This window comes from Macrobrachium nipponense, chromosome 34 (genome assembly GCF_015104395.2).
Source record: "Macrobrachium nipponense isolate FS-2020 chromosome 34, ASM1510439v2, whole genome shotgun sequence".
Lineage (NCBI taxonomy): Eukaryota > Metazoa > Arthropoda > Malacostraca > Decapoda > Palaemonidae > Macrobrachium > Macrobrachium nipponense.
Genome location: NC_061095.1, coordinates 40,361,995 through 40,381,786, shown reverse-complemented (window position 1 = coordinate 40,381,786; position 19,792 = coordinate 40,361,995). Strand labels below are relative to the sequence as shown.

The window sequence follows — 19,792 nt, the reverse complement described above, 5'->3', positions numbered from 1 at the left end:
CTTGTAGGCTCACTGCCAGGTCCCCTTACCATAGCCTGGGGAAGAGATGGCTCGAAATGAGGTGCAAAGAGAAGCTCTGCCTTCTGCGATGCGGAAACAGACCTCGCTGTAAAATTGCAGAACAGCGCTCTCTTCTTGAGGAAAGCAGTGCCGAAATGAGACACTAACTCTTCCGAACCATCCCTGACGGCCTTGTCCATGCATGACAACACATTGGACAGCTCCCCAGACTCAAAGAATCAGGACTCCTAGATTGAAGATCCAGGACTCCTAGGCACCAGTCTAGGAAGTTAAAGACTTCCAGAGTCTTTAACAGACCTTTCATGTGATGGTCGATCTCCGTTGGGGTCCATGAAATCTTAGCTGACGATAACAGTGATCTCTTCTGGGCGTCCACCAGACTAGCAAAGTCCCCTTGTGAAGAAGAAGGGATCTTAACTCCTACTTCCGCCTTGGTCTCGTACCAAATGCCGCCTTTCCCACTGAGTCTTGAAGGAGGAAGGGCGAAAGTCGACTTGCCTGATCCTTCCGACGTTCCATCCAATCTTGCAATTTCTTGAATGCTCTCTTAGATGGACAAGGAAGTCTTCATCTCCCCCACTTCCGAAACCTTGCTCGACTTCGAAGACGAAAACTGAGAGGGAGGAGACTTAGGAGCTGCATGCTGGAACTTCTCGCCAAACAAAGGAACGTAAAAGGAAAGGCCGAACCAGCACCTTGTAGTTCGGAGGACTGACGACTCTGACGGCTGTTCTTCCTCCACTGAATCCGCTGGACTAACTAAACTCTCCTTCCTCCCGAAGAGGCAAAGGAGATTGAACCTCTGGAGAGGGCGTGCGCCCAACGGGTCTAGCCTTCAACAAAGGCTTCCGAGGAAGACTAAAATCAGTCTCTTCAAAGCGACCGACCTTCTGTCGATCTCTAGAGCTCGAACCACGACGAGCGTCCTGACCGCGCTGCGCGTCAAGAGAGGTTATCTTAGTCTCTCACGAGGAGCGTCCTTACTTCTCACGCTCAACTTCCTGCTTTCGCTCAAGCGTCCTGCTTTCGCTTTCAAAGCGTCCTCTTTGCGCGCTCTCGAAAGCGCTCGCGAAAGTCTTCGCAGGCAAAGCGTCAAGCACATCATCCCGACGAGCGTCTTCGAAAACGTCCTGCGAGCGTCATCAAAAAGCGTCCTCCAAGGCGTCCTGTCGAGCGTCCTCAAAGGCGTCCTGACGTACGGGTGGAGACAGAGACGAACGAGGAGACGGAGAAGGAGACTGCCTCGTCCTCTTGACAGGCAGTCTAGCGTCCTTCCTTCGTTTAGGCTCAACTGCTGCTGGGCGAGTCTTCCGAGCCATCAAGGCCGACAATTGGTCTTGAAGCGACGCAAGAATGCTCTTCGTAGGTGAAGAACGAGAGGCGGTGAAGGGCTGCGCCTGCGAGAAGAACGACGGGGAGGGGCGGGGGGACGCCTCCTTCCTTCTCAAAGGAACAGCAACCTGCCTCTCCGAGGCGCGAGAGAAGCGTTTCTCAGCGTCGTCCTCGGACGACGTCCTACCTCTCTTCTGTGGCAGGAACGCGTCATACGACGCAGGCGAAGACCGCAACAGAGAGCGGAGAGAGGGGGACGTTAAAGCGTCCTCCCTAGGAAAAGTCCTTTTCAGCGGACGCGAGTCACTCCGGGCGCTCCACCCCTTGCGCGGGGAGGGCGCCTCGGAGGACGAAAAACAGTCCTTAAGGATGCGAGCCTGAGCACGCTCCTTGGCAGCCCTGGGAAAGCAGGCAACAGGTCCTGCCGAAGGGACGCCAGATCGGTGGGGAGCCCCCGTAACCCTCTTGCGCTTTCGACATGCCCACTCCTGAGGTCTGGGAGTCCGACAGAGGTCTAGACCTAGAGGCATTATAGGGGCCGATCTGACGCCCCCTCCACAACACTAAGGGGCACGATCACACACTTTAGTTCGAGCCGTTTTCGAAGGGCCAACACTTTGGACTCTAGAGTACGTAACGACTCTAGAATCAGAGAAAGGGCATTACCTTCTCCAGACACAGAACTAGGGCCCTCAGGTAACAACACAGGATAGGTGAAGCAAATTCTACTGGTGTTAATATAGGCGAAATGTTACTTCCCTTACCTTTCGTAGAACCGCTCTTAGAGGAAGACCTCCTGATCCTATCGCGCTCCAACTTACGCCGATAGGATTCATACACCTTCCATTCATCCTCAGTCAAACTTTTGCATTCAATGCACAAACGATCAACCAGCAAACAAACATGCCCCCTACACCCCATACATACTGTGTGGGGGTCTACCGATGATTTCGGTAGCCTCACCTTGCAATCACTTCTCACACACACTCTGAAGCTCACTGAACTTGATCCCGACATCACGTTCAGAGAAAAGCCGAATCCAAAATTCAAAAACAGTCCACTATCGCGTATGCCAATCCAACAATCCAGAGTCAAAACCAAAAGTCAATCCAGATACTTATAACGAGTCAAATCCAAAAATCCTGGGCGGAGGTCTGTAAACAGGTGTTTACCGACCGGCGACAGAAAAAAATATGAATAGAAAATGGGAATGGTTCCTGATATCCGCCTCCCAGCGGCGGGAATGGGTACTACCACCTGGCCGCCCACTGCGTGTGCCGCGAGTTTTGAAATTCTGTCGGACTTCGGAGAATACAGCTATATATATATCTGCCAAGTAAGTCTCATGAACAAAAGTAAGGTTTTCTTAGGATTTTTTATGATGTTCCGGCTTATGATGATTTTCGGCTTACAATGCGTCTCAAGAACGAAACCCCCATCGTAAACCGGGGACTGTCTACATCCAGTATACCTCAAGAAAAAATGCAAATTGGCATTAACATAGACCCTTTATTAGATCTTGGGGGAGGTGATTGAAAGTCCCGAATGAAAGAATTTTCTCCCCAGAAAGTAAAGTTGAGACATTTCCAAGACAACCAACATACGTGTAGTAATGGAAAAATACCCAACTTTTAGTGGCTTGAAAAAGAGAAGTCACTCTCCTTTGGCTTCTAGCAACAATCTTTAGCATTGCACATACCCCTATTAAGGGTGAAGTCTTATTGTGAGTTGAGAATAAGGTGAGGAAATGGTCCAGAAGAGAGTAATAGCTGTCTGGAACTCAAAAGACCGGAACTCTCTTATGAATGGCAGCCAAAGGGAAAGAATGCTGCCTATGCATTCCCCCTCCTTCTTCCCTTTACCATTTTTTCAAAAATGGATGAGTGACTTGGTTGTATCTGGCTGACAACACTCAGTGTGTTATTGCCCAAACATGTACTTGCACTGTCAACTGATGAAGCTGAAGAGATACTAGTCCTTGTTTGTTGACGTATGCCATGAGTACCATGGAGTGCCCTATTACTCAATCCTGGAACTCCTGGAGAGCCAGGAAGGCTGTAGGATGATGTGTAAGTGCTTGTCATTCTGATTCCAGGTGTATGCCCCATCCCTCCCTCGAGGCACCCGAAAACAAGCATCTCGGGAGAGAGTGTGAAGTTGGACTTCTATTATGAAATTCTTGTCGTCTTGCCAACAGGCTACGTCATCTCTCACTTCGCTCAAGAGATGAATGGAAAGGGATGGCAGATCTCTTGCTTGAGACCAGAACTCCTTCATTCTCTGCTGGAGGGAGCGAAGGTGAAGTCTCCCATGAGGGACCAGTTTCTCCAAAGATGACTGGTGACCGAGAACAACTTGCCACATTCCAGCTGGTTGTTCCTGTCGGGACAAGAATAATTGTGCCGTCTCCTTGAACTTGCTGATATGGGAGTCTAAGGGAAAGACTCTCAATGCTGCTGTATCTACCAGCATGCCCAGGTATATTATCCTCTGCTTGGGTATGAGGTTTGACTTCTCAAGATTTATCGCAATGCCTAGCTGCGAGAAAAATCGAGGAGACAACCTCTGTCCTGGAGCAACTCAAACAAGAGCTTGCTGGGACTAGCCAAACATCAAGATACCTCATGAATACCTGTGGAATGGTTGGTAGCCCAAAGCAAAGAGCCCTGAATTGATACACCATACTGTTGAAGATAAAGGGGAAGTATTTGCGAGAGGACTGATGGATGTGTATCTGGAAATATGCATCTTGCAAATCCACTGTAAGCATGAAGTCGGACTCCCTGATGGCCACCAGCACTGACTGAGTAGTTTCCATTTTGAATAGTTTGCTGAATGAGTCGATTCAAGGCTGGACAGATAAATGACCACTCTCCATCCCCCGTATGCTTTTTCCACGAGAAAAATCCTGCTGTAAAAGCCCGGAGGCTGGTCTATCACGACTTCCACAGCGCCCTCCTTTAGCACCGTCTTCACCTCCTTCTGTAGGGCATGGTCTTTCGATGAGTTGGGAACATACGTTTGTAGATGGACCAAAAGATTGGGTTGGCACAAGAATGAGAGTTGCTATTTTGCACCCTTCCTGCAAGGGACCCAAGGATTTTGTGCTTTCCTAGGACCTGCAGAGGAAGGGCCAGCCTGACCCAGGGGTTGGGCTGCAGAAGCATGTGAAGGCCCTGAGGTTTTTGCCTCTGCACAGTGGAGGAAGAGGCGTTCGTTGTTATCTGCCCTTTGCCGATCCACTTGCTTCCTGTCATGGAGAGTAGTAGAACCAAGCAAAGGTCCATTCCTCAAGATTAAGACCGATTCAGGGTTTACAAACTTCAGAACTCGGCAGAGAGCTGCATCTTGCCTCTTTAAGTATCAAATTTGCCCATAGGTTAGCTGCTTCGTGGGCCATGTAAGTAATGGTCTTACCTCCAAACAGGGACAGTGGTAATGTAAGCCATTTCCTCATTGGGGAGTGACGAAGAGGAAGTGATAACATTAGCTAATGTTGTGTAGACCAATGGTCAATCCAAGAGACTGCTCGAAAAGCTGCTATGGCAGTCGTTTCCAAGGTTGCTGGCTCCTGATGTGAGAGGATGTTTTCTGCTTGGAGTTGCTCTAATGACAGACCTGGGCTAACATTCACCTGACCCAGCACTGATTCTGCAAACTTCAACCATGGCAGCTCTGTCGATGGTACAGATTCCCTATTGGGCCCGAGTAGGGCTTCGAGGCCCGAAGGAACACTTTCATTGTCACCCAAGGTCTCAGCCCCGAGATTGTTATAACAGCTGATCCCACGTATTTGCTTTCTCAGCATGTGTGGATTTCTCTATGGACCATAACAACCCCTTATTCGCAATACATTCGCCTATTCACAGTATTTTTCTAGGAGAAATATCCACAAATTACTGTATTTTCATATCAGTTTCATGATCAAATGCACTTTTTGCGATAAAACTATTAACACAACCAGATATAAGCATTTTTAGTGGGTTTCTCTTGAGTTTGAACTAACAAAGTAGACAGTTTTAAGTGTTTTTTATAGTTCTACGTATCCTAGCTATTCATGGGGGGGGGGGGGGGGGGGGGGTCTGGAACACATTTCCCACGAATACAGGGGCTCCACTGTACTGATGAATCAGTTTAATAATCTCCCCATGTACTTGGGGAGAGGACCTTCCAGTCCTTCTAAGTCATACTCCTCCTGTGTTCCCCTTTCTGCAAGTGAGACCATTAGGACCCCCATATGTGCTCTCTGACAACTGTGCACAAGTCTGTTCCGGTCCTAAGACAGGACCGGAGGTGTATGAAGGGCTGTGATGGGACGCTAAATCCCAATCCCCAACCCAAGTTCTGCCTGATCCATGGTTCCTGGGTGGATGGTGAGTGTAGAAAGACCTTCGTGCTTCTTCCATAGAAGAGAGCACACCGTGAGAGGGCCCAAGGGCCTTTTCATGGTCTAAATCCAAAGCCCTTCTCCTCTTCTGAGGGTCGTAATGGGACCTCAGAAGGAGAAGTGGTCTTTTTGCAGTCTAGAGTCAGGAGAAGAAGAAGGGGAGGAGTCAAAAGCAGATGGAGACGAAGATACTGGTGACCTTGAAGGGGAATGATGTCTCTTCCTTCAAGTCCTCTCACACTTGTGCCTCTTCATAAGTTCAGCCAGGAGAAGATCCTTAGTGTCAGGAGACATCGCAGTGCACATTGACAATGATGGGACTGGATGAATAACTGAAGCTGCCATGACAGTTGTCATGGAGGCCTTAGATCTTGTAACTGAAACCTTAGCGCCAATTACTGATGTTGTAGAGATGAGGGGGCTGGTTGGAGGCAGTAAGATGTGCAACCAAGCCCTGCATCAATGGTTTCCCTGGAAGACCTAGGAAAGGCCAGAGATTCCTCAGATCTTAAAAGATCTTCCCGTCTCCCCCAGACCTGAAAAGGATGAAATATTTGCGGCTACCTCCCTCTGCCCAGAGAGAGAATGCTCCCCCCTCCGATGATAATTTGTGAAAGTGAATTGTACTTTTTCTAACTACGCAACCTGAGGTCCTTTACATTAGGAATTACTTTCTGCAAAGGTGGAAAACAGCTGTTAAACTCTTGAACAAGGTGGTTAGGCAGTAAACTACCATCCAGATGTAAGCATTCCAGTTTGCCTTTCAGCCCAGGTTTCAGATTGAGGGGTGGTATGAGGTGGGCCTAATGTGTAAAGTAACTCAGGTTTGTATAGTTAGGAAAAATACAATTTACTTTTAAAAATTGTCATTTGTTCTTACAGAATATACAAAACATTAGTCCTTTACATTAGGAAGACTCACTGGTTGGAGAGCCAAATGCCATCTAGAGACCAGGGGTCCATGCAATGGCAAGACAAAGGGAAGTTTCTCATCAGTAGTTGAATCTCGACTGAGGAGAAACAATACTACTTCCTGTGAATTACTAGGCCGAATGTTGACCTACGTCTTTACAACTGAATCGGAGAGAAACAACTCTTGCAAATCTGACAAGATAAAAAGTCCCATCAATGACACCAACCAGCGAAGTTGGCTCCAATCCCTGGAATTACAGTGGGCTGAAAGAAGTATCCAGCTGTTTCCACTGCTGCTCGATGAGAAAGCCTATGCTTGCAAAAGGAAAGCTGAATATTCTTTTAGCCTTGAAGAGACAGGTATTGTACAGCTTGAGGAACCGCTCCTGTGTCACTGACACTGAAGGCTGGTTCAGGAAGGAACTCCTCTCTTACCTTGGAAGCAGAGCTGGCAGGTCAGGCGACAGGCTAAATCTTCAGTTATCTATTTTCAATTTGGGATGAACAATCTTTGTTGAACACCTTACAAATAGAAAAAATACACAAAGAAGACAAAACTATCAAGTTTGTCCGAAAAAGTCATTCTGAGTCATCGCAGTGGCCTACGGTCATGTGCGATGGACTTCTGTTGTACTGGGCAGTAATGAGAAAGATGATAGGGAGTCTTCCAGGGCATATCTCTGTCTGATGATTCTCACAGGGGTGCGTGCAGAGCATGAGACAAGAACAGTTAAGTGAGAGTCAAATGCAGCTCAGAGACATTGGGTCTCTGCAATGGCAAGAAAGAGAGGTTCCTCATTAGTAGTTAAATCTTTGACTGAGGAGAAACAATACTAAGACAAATAATCTCTCTGTGGGGAAAGTAGCACTCTGCCCATCACTCGAGTCAAGAGGCTGAGTTGCCAGCCAGTACACGTCATTTGGAAATGTGTCTGGCTAATAGAGCTATCAAGTGCAGCACAATTACACTTGAGTGCCTGCATGTTAACCAAAACAGGAGGGAAATGAAACCCCCTTATTTGGTAACCAATGCCAATACTGTGATGTTGTTGCTCAACAACACCACTAGGTTTCTCAAAATCAAATCCTGGAACTCTAGGATGTTAATGAGAAGGTTCTTATCTTCTGAGTCACACACTTAAAGACAATTCTCCTCGCAACATGCGTCTGTTATCAAAGGTATAAACCGACCGAGTAATAGGCACATACCTATTACTCGGTCGGTATATACCTCTGATAACAGATGCATGTTGCGAGGAGAATATACAAGTACTATATAGGCAGTCCCCGATTATCGGCGGGGTTGCTGACAAGTGAAAACCGCCATTAACCGAAACTCGGTGATTTATGGTGCTTATGGCACCGAGTTTCGGTTAATGGCGCCTCTGTTAGGTACCAGAGCTAGACAATCGCCATAAAACCTGATCACCATTAATCAAGCCCGCCGATAACCAGGGACTGCCTGTATTCAAAAGTCTCCTGTTGATTGAGCACCAGCGTAATTCCTTCCTCATCATTCCTGAGAGGAAAAGATCAAAGGCTGTTCATAGACCTCCTTCATTCTCTAATGAAGAGAGCAAAGGTGAAGCTATCCCAAAGGAGGCTCCTATGGGCGACAACAGGACACCAAAGATGACTAGCTCTTAGCCGAATTGGCTGTTCCCAGAACGGGAACACAGAAGCAGAAGTTCGATGGAATATGACAGAGGCCCAGAAGGGAGCAGATACTTCCTGAATGATATCTGCTTACCAGGCCTCGTTTATGTTGCTGTCAGTCCACAAACTCGACAAGCAACCCTTCATCGAGCTATTTGCAAAAGATGAACACCCGTTAAGAGCATTCTCCTTCCTTCTGCCCTTTCCCTGAAGAGAAACAGAAGAAGGCTGAGTGTTTCCATGATCACCCTTCATAGCCTGAGACTTCTTAGGGGACCAAGGAAGGGCTGGCCTGACCATAAGGTTGAGTCAAATGGTCATGAAGACCCATAGGTCTTGACAAATACCCAAAGGACAAGGCAGTATCTGTCAGTTGTCTGAAAAGAGAGAGGCAAAACCAAGTACAGGACTGTTCCTCGGGGTCGAGATGACTCGGGATTTATGAATCTGGAGATCTGAATTAGGACAAAGTCCTTCTTCTTAGCACCCAAATAACCCACAGGTAGAAGAGCCACCACAGATTGGGACAGTCTCTATAAGGCAGAATTCCTTAGGCATGATCACATTCAAGAAAGTTAAGCCTTACAGAGAATGAAGGATTTCAGATCCTGTCTGGAGACTGCCTGGAGAGACACCATTGTGATGTCCTCTAGGTTTGCTGTTTCTTGTTGCAAGAGGAACATTGTTCGTGGCAAGGAAAAGAACGAGAGACCCAAGTCCAGATGACACAGGGACAGAACCATCTCCTGTCAACAAAGGACCCCTCTGAGGTAAAGAAAAATTGCCAGGTGCTCGGTCGAGACTGAGACACCTGGTGCTCGGTCAGAGACCAAAGCGCACCCTCGAGACTCCCAAAACATGAGACTCCAGAGGAGAATATGAATCGGCTCCTACCCTACGAGCAGGAAGAGCCAAACAGAAGAATCCTGCCTCCCTGACGAGAGGTAGTCCCTCCGAAGTTCAATAGGACTTCTTAAGGGAATCTTCCTACGGCTTCTCCAGGTGCTCAGCCAAGACCACAGCACCAAGTACTACTCAGCCAGTGACTGAGGCACCAGACTGGGCCCAGGCTAAGTACTGGCGTAGTATTGGCAGGGCGAGCTAGGACACTTGCATGTCCTGGCTCTTTCTTTCACCCTGCGTCTGAACCGGGACGGTGAGAGGTATCTCCGACACTAGTTCAGGATGCTCGAGACTCCATAGAAAATCGAGCATTTGGAAGCCTCAGCTAGGCTGAGACGCCAACACAGCACCAGTCTTAGAAGCGGACTTCAAGGAACTGGCAGCAGGAGCACAAACCAGAGTCTGTGCACCCGGTGGCTCCTGAAAATACGAGACCCTGTGAGGTATACGATTCGGTTCCTGAGCCTGAAGGCTGGGAAGAGCTGACAAGAGAACTCACTGCCTCCCCTAAGGAGGCAGCTCCTTAGAAACTCCAAGAAGGAACTTACTAGGGGGGGAGAAGTAGCCTTGTTCTTCCTCAGCCTAAGGAGAAGGGGAGAAGGCAGCTGAAGACACAGGCAAGGATAAGTTTGAAGAAGATGTTCAGCTCACAAGACTTCTTCCTCAAGCTCCTCTCTGACATTTTCTACAGGAGAAGTAACAGGGGTGAACAGGGCAGCTGCAGCAGGAGGACATACAGGAGTAGCCTGGCCAACAACAACAACAGGAACACCAGTAACAGAAACAAGAGCAGGGTGGACAGCTGGGGAGGAGGCACAGCAGAAGTTGCCCTGTGACTGGTCACCAAAGAAACAGGAGCAACCAAGGCAGGAGGCACAGCAGGAGTAGATGGACTATAGTACAGCAAGGAAGTGCCACAACATACAGGAGTGCCAAAGTTGGAAATCATAAAGCAAAAGAAAACCATTAATGCCAACCTACCCATCTACTGTTGCACCTGAATGAAAAAGCAGAAATGATTAGTAGGGGACACCTCTCCCTCCAAAGGTAACTGCCCTACAAGTGAAGAGGGCAAAGGAGAGATACCTCCCACAGGAGAGAATGCCGTAAGGAAAGATTACCAGGAGAGAGAGACAAGAACGAAGGGGCAGCTGGGTGCCATCGGAAGCAAAACTTCCAATGACGCTCGGCAACCTTCCTCCGAAGTTTACTCCCAGCAAGCTCTCCAACAGTGCAAGTGGCAAGAGCAACACTAAAAAATTAATCATGAAAGATATACTGTCTGCCCTTACAAGAAGAGGGTGTGAGGATGTGACGGGGTGAGAATGTTAGGCTCTTGGCCACCAGCCCCGCGACACATACTGGGGGAAGGCGGCCTGCAAGGCTATCACAAATCGTGTGTTTGTATATTAATAAATAAATAACACAGTATATTCAATATATAAAAAAGTAAGAAAAGATCCCACAGGGAAAGGTCATTTTAATGACAGTCAAGCAAGTCACGAAAACTTGTTTGCATTGCATGATGGCCGAAAGCAAACTGGAATGCTTACATCCAGGCAGGCAGGTATTCCCCCCACCAGACGGTAGTTACTGCCTAACCTCCCCCCCTGTTCAAGAGTTTAGCAACTACTTTCCAGCTTTGCAGAAAGTAATTCCTAATGTAATGGACTGAGGGTTTGTATATTGTGTACGAACAAAGCAAGGTTTAAGCTTAGATGACTCTTGGGTTTGCATGTTATCCAAGAATAAGAACAGATGCATCACAAATCTCTAATTACAACAAAAAGGAAGGAAAAAACCAGGATGAAGTGATGGTAGCAGCTAGGAAACATTTGGACAGAGGAAGGCAATGTTGCGTCTGCTCTCAACATAGGCTATAAGGCAAGTGGTTATGTGACACAGGGAAAGGAGGTGGTGAAGGTACCCCTCACCTCTCCAACAGTAGCGCAACTACCAAACAACCTTGTTATGTAGAATAGCCTGCTCCAGCTTGCGCTGAAAGTAATTCTTATGTAAAGACTGATGGTTTGTGTTCGTGTAGGAACAACATTCTTTTTCTTTTCAAACATTAAACTGTTGGTTAATTTATGTTATGTAGAAATGTCCCGACAACTCAAATCAATGTGAATTCATAGTTACTCTTTAGTAAAGATTGTGGAATTTTTTTACTATTTTTGAACTCATGGAGCAAAGAAACAACATAACCCAGTCTAACTAGTTATCAAATGAGTTTTATAATAGTTTACCACAACAAAGTTCATTATACGTAGTTCTTTCAAAACATGCTTAATTCTGGTGGTTTCTGACTTATTATTCATTTCCATCGTAAATACTTGGTTAATCTAGTATAACCCCCATGTTTAATGAAGAAACGTAACATAAGTGAAAAACAATTCATTTACAGTAAGGCAAGGTTAAGTTAGGTAGAACACAGAATCCTTTGTGGTTAGGTTACTGTATATCCCTGACTTCCACTCATTTCAGTCATTCCCCCAAACCAAAAACTCCATTCTCCCTGTTGGGTTCCCCATTACCATAAGATAGAGGCTAAGCAAGCCCTAACATGGGGGGTTTGTTATTGTAGGCCTTGTGGAAATTAAGGCCTTAGGTAGAGGAAATTAGGGAAAACAACCACTTGAGTCCACCTTACTCAGGCAGATCACCCTTATACACTCAATATTTAATTGGGGAAACAATAATACGTACAATTACATCTTTAAGCATACCATTCAAAAGATTGAAGTTTCGTCAACATAATGTGGTATATGAAAGCGCCGTATGAACTAAAATAAGCATGTAAGGTCTTTGTAAAATAAAATATGTTTTCAAGGCATTTCCAAAATCCAATATGGCGTCTACCGCATCTGGTCCCTTTCGTAACCGGCATCGATACCACATCCTTCCCAGCACTCAGTTGAACAATATTAGCATATATATGTAACGTTTATTGATATTACTCAAGATTGCAGTTGTAATCAGCACAATAAAACAACATTTTGTTGCCTATATTACCTTGTAATCGGTGGTTTTATCCTTACTACCATCACAAATGACACTCCACAGTGCTTATTTGATTGTAATTATACACATTTTGTTCTTAATTCACTCCAAATTGCACTTGAAATGCATTGAGAGAGTGTTGACTGTGAAGCCATGGCAGAAACAATTTTTGTCTTAATGTACAGGGTGGCCAAAAAGGCTCAGTATACCATTGCAAGTATCTATTGCTCAGAAACCATGTAACAGAGTAATGCAGTTTTTTGTAGAACGAAGTGCTCTGAATGTAAACTTGAATGTAGAACATTCTACAAAAAACTGCATTACTGTATATTATGGTTTCTGAGCAATAAATACTTGTAATAGTATTGGGACTTTATGGAAACCCTGTATGCACATATGGCTGCCAAAGGCACCGGTGAGCAGATGACAGGTTAGTGAATTGTTTATGACAAAAATTTTGTATTTTTTATCACACTTTTCATTGATTCAAGTCTATATTACTATTTTGACTTTTTAATTCTTAATAATTGTACTTATGCCTGGAATAATTGTAACCTTTAATGCTAGTAATGGCAAAATTTCATCATTGCCAATTAATGGAGCTTCACACGTACGCCGATGCATTTACACTGTTTTCATGAATTCTAGTTGTCATAGTAATGCAATAATGATAAAATTGCTCTAATATGTATATAAACTACATATAGATATGCTTATTTCACTTATTTCCATGGTTTTGAGTAAGTCTTATACCTAGTTTGGAGGGTAAACACATACCAATTGGCAACACTGATAAACAATAGGAGAGCGCGAACAACACCGTCGGTACTGTCCACAGCTAAACCGTTGACATTTGTGTCTGGAATTTAGTTACTTTTTCAACATCGAATATTTTCAAATAAATTATCATGAATACGTAATAAATTTATGTAATTCATAACCTTACACTGGTGTTTAACTATTTTATTTCAAAATTATCCAGCGCACTCTTCTTCTTCTTTTCTCCCAAAAAATCGCGAGATTCCTTGGACTCGAGGGCGAAAATCATCATTTAAAGTTGTTGTGAAGAAAGTGTCCCAGCGTCTATGGGTATGGGTGGTGTGCGGATCTAGCACATGAAATGGAAAGTTTATTGACACAAGTGACTCTGCAAATATCGAGATGGCGTCAATCTTCTACAAGTAAGGTGTTTTAAGTAAAAATTTTGAAAGCGTCATGGAGGTAAGTTTGCACTGCGCATGGCTAGACTGGCATTAACCTCTGTTTAATCTTAAATTATGATATTATTTTGTACTTTGGGAGAAAACTCTTATTTTGAGAGGAAAATAGAGGTCTCGAGGCGTTGCTTCCACGGCCGATAACTCGTGACTGGTGTCCATCTCCGGTGTCAAGACGCGTTAAATAACTTTTTTTGGAAGGTGGGTCAACGGACCGGCATGACTGGCCTAGGTAGTCCATTCGGTTGTTTCCCCTAATCTTAAAAACTAGCCTATCAAGAAAACCATACTTCATCAGTTAAATTAGGATTGAATGGGGACTGTGTTAAAATGACCTGAGGTTCTGAACCACAACTGAACAACCACAAAAGCCAGGACACTGACAGAGATTGATGGTCCTTATTCAAGAGTTGCCACAGTACCTAAACTAGCCAATGTAGCCTAGCATAGCGAATGCTCCAGTCAATCATTAAAGAAAACTGGAACATGGGTAACACTACTTTATGGTTAACACTTGGTATTTCATTTGGAAAAGAATGAAACATGTCCTGTCATTCTACACTCTCCCTGGCCCAAGTGTCCAATGACGGGACAAGTTCCGCAGACGCAGCTAAACAAACCTAACCTTTCCTAGAATGTCAGATCCTGATGGTACCTGAACTTACCTACCTAGGGTAGAATATCACGACAGGCCAACCCTCATCACGGTGGACGGGTCTTATTCACTCGATATTTAATTGGTGAAACATGAATACAATTGCAACTCTAAGCATACCATTTAAAAGACTGAAGTTTCGTCAACATATTGTGATATATGAAAGCCCCATACGAACTAAAATAAGCATGTGAGCTCTTCGTAAAATATGTTTTCAAGGCAGTTTTGAAATCCAATATGGCGGCTACGTTTTACATGGACGGTTCTCATCAGTGACGGCCACCATCTTTCCCCAGCCATTCCCATTCACTCATTTGAACAATGTTAGCGTATGTATGTAACGTTTATTGATCTTACTCAAGATTGCAGTTGTAATCAGCACAATAAAACAACATTTTGTTGCCTATATTAGTGAAAGTATGAAACTTGTTATTCCCGGGGTTATGGTTTGAAACTGAATTCATTCTTACCTTGTAATCGGCGGTTTATCCTTACTGCCATCACAACTGAAACTCCACAGTGCTTATTTGATTGTTATTATCCACACTTTTGCGTATCAGTTCACTCCACATTGCACTTTAAACCGTTGCTGTTCCTGGTTTCTAAGCGCACGCGCCATAAACACAATTACGAACAGCAGACGACGACAGAACGACGAAACTGCAAAGTTTTTATTCCCTAAAACTGTTTACTTTACTCGTTATTTAGTTTAAATTTACTTTGTTATTTAAAAAATTTTGATTTAATTCATGTATATTATCCCTTTTTTGCAACCAAATTACCCCAAAAATTACATTAGATATTTCTAAAGTAGATAAAATCAAAATGTTTCTAACGTTTTCGTCGACATCTGGCTGCCGAAAACCATAGAGGAACGATACGGAAAGTGCAGAGGAACGACTACGTTTTTTTTTTGTTTTTTTTTTTTTTTGCTTTTTTGTTTTTGCTAGCAATTTTCATTGATTTCAGTCTTTATTAGTATTTTGAATTTCTTTAATAATCGTATGCCAGAAATAAATGTAACCTTTAATGTTTGCATGCTTTAATGTTTGCATGCTAAAGAATGGCAAAATCATCGTTGCCACATTTAGTGGAGGCTTCACACATACGCCGTTCCATTATTATAAACTGTTTCCATGAATTCTAGTTGTCATAGTAATGCAATAATGATAAAACTTGCTTTAATATTTATGTATATATACTTCCAATACATAGCCTAATTTCACCAATTTCAACGTTTTGTGTTGTAGTTCTTATACCCAGTTTGGAGGGTCAACACATACCGAATGGCAACAGAGAGAGAGAGAGAGAGAGAGAGAGAGAGAGAGAAGGAAGGCGGAGGAACGAAGAAGAAAAGGGATGACGGTGGAGGGGGGGGGGGGGGTGGGGGGTGGGGGGAGAGGGAGGGTAGGTGGAGCTTTATACACGTGTTCGTATCCATTCTGCATAATGGAGTTTTTGTGTTTTGTCTCTTGGTACAAGGACACGTGTCGTTATTCTTTACGATTAGTGATTCACGATACCCTTTAAATAAATTACGGCACTGGGTGTAATGCACTATAGCAAAATCTCGTTCTGTTACGAGTGTTCGTTACAGAAATAGGTATTGCCCAAAACGTGCTTGCACTGTCTCTGAAAACCCCATAGTAGACATGCTGCTTAGTTGTCAATCAAGTTTTTATAACCAAGTATTTTTTTACAAGCTAGCTATTGAATAAATTTGTATTTTTCTCAGTCAAAACATATGCCCCTCAATGCTAACTTTCCTCTTTTAACGACTTTCTGGTCATTGCAAATTCGGCCCCATAATTTCTTATGGTGCGAAAACAGACAGAGGCCCATGGACCGAAAAAACGATTGCGTCACACTACGGCGATAATCCAGCAGTAAAACATCTTCATATATCCAAAAAGTAAATAATAAAGATATACATGCGCATTACGATTATAACAATTACATTGTATATAGCTGATAACAATCTGCATGAATAACTGGTAAACTGTTCTGCAATGACAGTTGAGTATAGCAATTATTTACAATAGGTACGAAAGTCAAGATGTCGTGACGTCAAATACAGAACTTAAAAGAACGTTCTAATTCAGAAAAATAATTACTTAAATTTGAGTCAGAGTCGAGTTACTTTTTCAATAACGAATATTTTCAAATTAATCATCATAAATATGTAAAATATTAATGTTTTACTACTTATTTAAAAATTAGCTAAGAGCACGCTTCTCGTCATCTTCTACCAAAACAGCTGTTTACTCCTGGCTTGTTGTTGGTGAGAAATCGTGTTTCGATTGTTGTGATAAAAGTGCTCCAGCGTCTGTGGGTACAAGTGGTGTGCGGATTTATCACAGGAAATGGAAAGTTTGTTGACACAAGCGACTCCGTAAACATCGAGATGGCGTCAATCTTCGAAACATTTTTAGTTGTAAGTAAAAAATTTCTAAAGCGTTTTTGGTGAGATTTCACTGCGGTGGGCCCATTTTCAGTACCCTCTGTTTAAATCTTAAAATTTGGCCTTAATTTCTAACTTTGGAGAAAATACTTACTTCAAAAGGAGAGTAGAGGTCTTTAGCTCCATTTTTCACCAACAAGAAGTCGCGACTGATGCCCATCTCCGGTGTCAGGACGCGTTATAATGTACTTTTTCGGAGGGTGGCTAGCGTTGATTGTAGGTGGCCTGCTTGGCCTGCTGTGATATTTTACCCTAACCTCACTTTGGGCTCTGGGTTCTGACTTCGCCTGGGGGGCTTCGCCCACCTGGACCTCCAAAAGTAACACTGAACATCGGAAACAATGGACTTAGGCTAGGTTGCTTCCGTTCGGGACAATGAGACAACCTCTCTTAGATTAACCCGCTAAGTCCATTGTCTCCGATGTTTAAGCGTTACTTGGGGGGTCCAGGTGGGCAAAGCACCAGGCCAGGTCAGTGCCCTAGTGAGGTTACGTACCTAAGTTTTGGTTAAGACAGGATCTGTCATTCTAGGAAAGGCTAAGCTACCGTAAACAAGGTATACCCCTATTGGATGAGACATTAGTAGCGAACAGGCGAAGCCAGCTGTAGCTACCTAGTATAACAATTCTGCTCTAAAACCCATTGCAGCTTATAATAGCCTGAATTGACAATTCAGATGCCCTTAGGTACTATATTTAAGAATATTTATTCATTGACGACTCACCGTAAGTCCCAAAAATCTGGATTGTGTCAAGTCAGGTGGGGCTAAGTCGACATCGGTGGTGTTATTTCCTCTACAACGGCAACTCATAAATTCTTCTTCTTCCCAATTATCGTTTGAGAACTTTCTTTCCTTCTAGTTTTCCTGAACAACTTAAAGAATTCTCTCTTTCCTGCGAGCTTTCCACATTAAACAGAAATCTTCTAAATAACTGCATTTCGTTCTTGATGTCTGTTTTCGTTACCAAAGGTCAGGCAATTTGTTTTTACCTTAAAAAAAATTTTTTTTCTTTTGCATGCCAACCTATTATTCTACTGTCTAATTCCTCCTCCGAACTCCCATAATTCATTTTCTGATCTCTCTTGAATAATTCAGAATCAATTTCATCTATGTTTTTGTCCGTATAACTTTCCATTGCCTTCCTTCCCGCCCTAATAATACAGTGCATCTTTCTTCCTCATAGTATGCTCTGATCTCTAACCAGAAATTATTCTCATTTTAGACATGTTTATTCCTCCCCATGATTATATATTCTTTGTGATCTATTTATCTCTTATTCACTTTTATCAATAAGCTGACTCCATGCAGCATTACTGGTAACTTGATGAGGCTTTTCCTTTTCAATATATTTCTTTGTAAGAAAACTGCTATAGATGAGAGACCCGCCGCTTCATAATATTTTATTATCTGTATTGAATACGTATAAACTATTTTACTCTTTTATTACTTATAATATTCAAGTTAGTACACAACTTTTGTCTTAGTTTATTTACAATCTTATTCAACATATTCCTGCAAATGCTTTGCAGTTATCTTTTAATATCTTTGGTTAACACCAGACCTCATCTGTGAGAAAATAGATTTCTTCTTAATTACCTAAGATGTTATCGGTGTCTGTAGCTATAACTCTGTTTTACCCAAACAGTTACATTAATTATCCTGGTGCATATTTTCTTTGCACTTGTTTAGTGTCCACCTACTTCTAAGCTTTTACAAGTGCATCTAATGCTTTAGAAGTATCCAGTATCCTTTCATGGTTCTTGTACCTACATTCTTCCTTTCTTTCTGGAATGATGAATTTTCTTATAAGCTCCTTTTTAGCTCTTTTTCTGTCCTCCCTCAGATCTTAAAAACTACTTAGGCTAGAGGGCTGCAAATTGGTGAGTTGATCATCCACCCTCCAATTATCAAATATCGGTACCAAACTGCATATAGACTTCTGGCCTCAGTAGCTTTTATTTTATTTAAGCTTACAGTTATTCATGATCGTACATCCGTCACCACTATAGGTGCCAACAACGCAGGCAACCACCTGCCCGTGGTTGAAAGTCTTATGGGGTGCAACTGATTAATTAATGCTTCAGGGGCCGTGGCTGAAACTGCATGTACAGCATTTATATGCTATAGAGAAAACTTTACCGCGCTGAAGAAATTTCGACGAATTTTTTTCGTGTTTTATTTTTTTAAGGATATGCATCCTTAGTAAGATATGTCTCCTGGTACTAGTACACTTGCTCATAGAGCAGCCTGTAACCAAGTTCCCCTATGAGTCGTTCCGCCCACATATTGACAATGGGAGTTTGAGTGCCACAAGGCAGTGTCCTGAAGGCAAGTCAACTCTTTTAAGTATATAAATATAAAATAAGTAAACACACACACACACACACACACACACACACACACACACACACACACACACACATATATATATATATCTAAATTAATTATAATCTATATATATATATATATTATAGTATATAACTTAGATATACAATATGTATATATCTATTATATAATATATATATATAATATATAATCTAAATATATCGATATATATTATACATAATATATATATATATAATAATATGTATATTATCTATTAATATTTATATCGAAATATATAATATATATAATATATATATTATATATACGTAATTATGAAAGAAACTGCAAAAACGTGGAATATAAAACAGAATGCACAGTACTAGAGTTAAAAAGAATCCTTGGAAAACATAGTATCAAAACTTAAAAAAAAAAAATGTTAATAAGGAATAGGAGATAGCAAAGACAGTGAGGAACTGGAATTCCTAATCCATGTAAAACATAATCATGTAGTTGGAAATTTTCCCTCCGACTGGGATGGTTCTGTCCCAAGATGGAGTAGGCCTATTATAGCCTGGCCTGGAGAGCAAAATCAACAAATATCTTAGCGAAAGTCTAGCAAGATCCGGGTGAGTTTTTCATTTTTCTTTGTTATTATCAAACTAAAACTAAATTCATTCAAGTTTTAACAAATACCACAATATAAAAGGTGGAATCACGCCGACTAACAAATTACAAAGGATATCAACTCTGAAGTAATTGACCACAAAGCCTCAGCAATGCACACATTTAACTTTAAATATGAATAAGAGAAAATAATTTTCATTCGATCTGAATGCACAGGCAGTGCTGTGATTTAATACTCACAACACTGCCTGTGCAGATAAATGAGAACCATTAAATCTGCTGCCTGCTTCCTACT

General features: G+C 42.8%; 1 protein-coding gene across 1 annotated transcript in view; it reads right to left on the bottom strand.

The window, feature by feature from the left end:
* Positions 1 to 17,502, bottom strand: part of LOC135208017 (gastrula zinc finger protein XlCGF57.1-like) — an 88,909-nt gene extending 71,407 nt beyond the window's left edge. Inside the window, exon 1 of the mRNA XM_064240122.1 lies at positions 17,272 to 17,502. The gene's annotated coding sequence lies outside the window, so the exon portion shown is untranslated. The remainder of the gene's footprint in view (positions 1 to 17,271) is intronic.
* Positions 17,503 to 19,792: the final 2,290 nt, after the last annotated feature.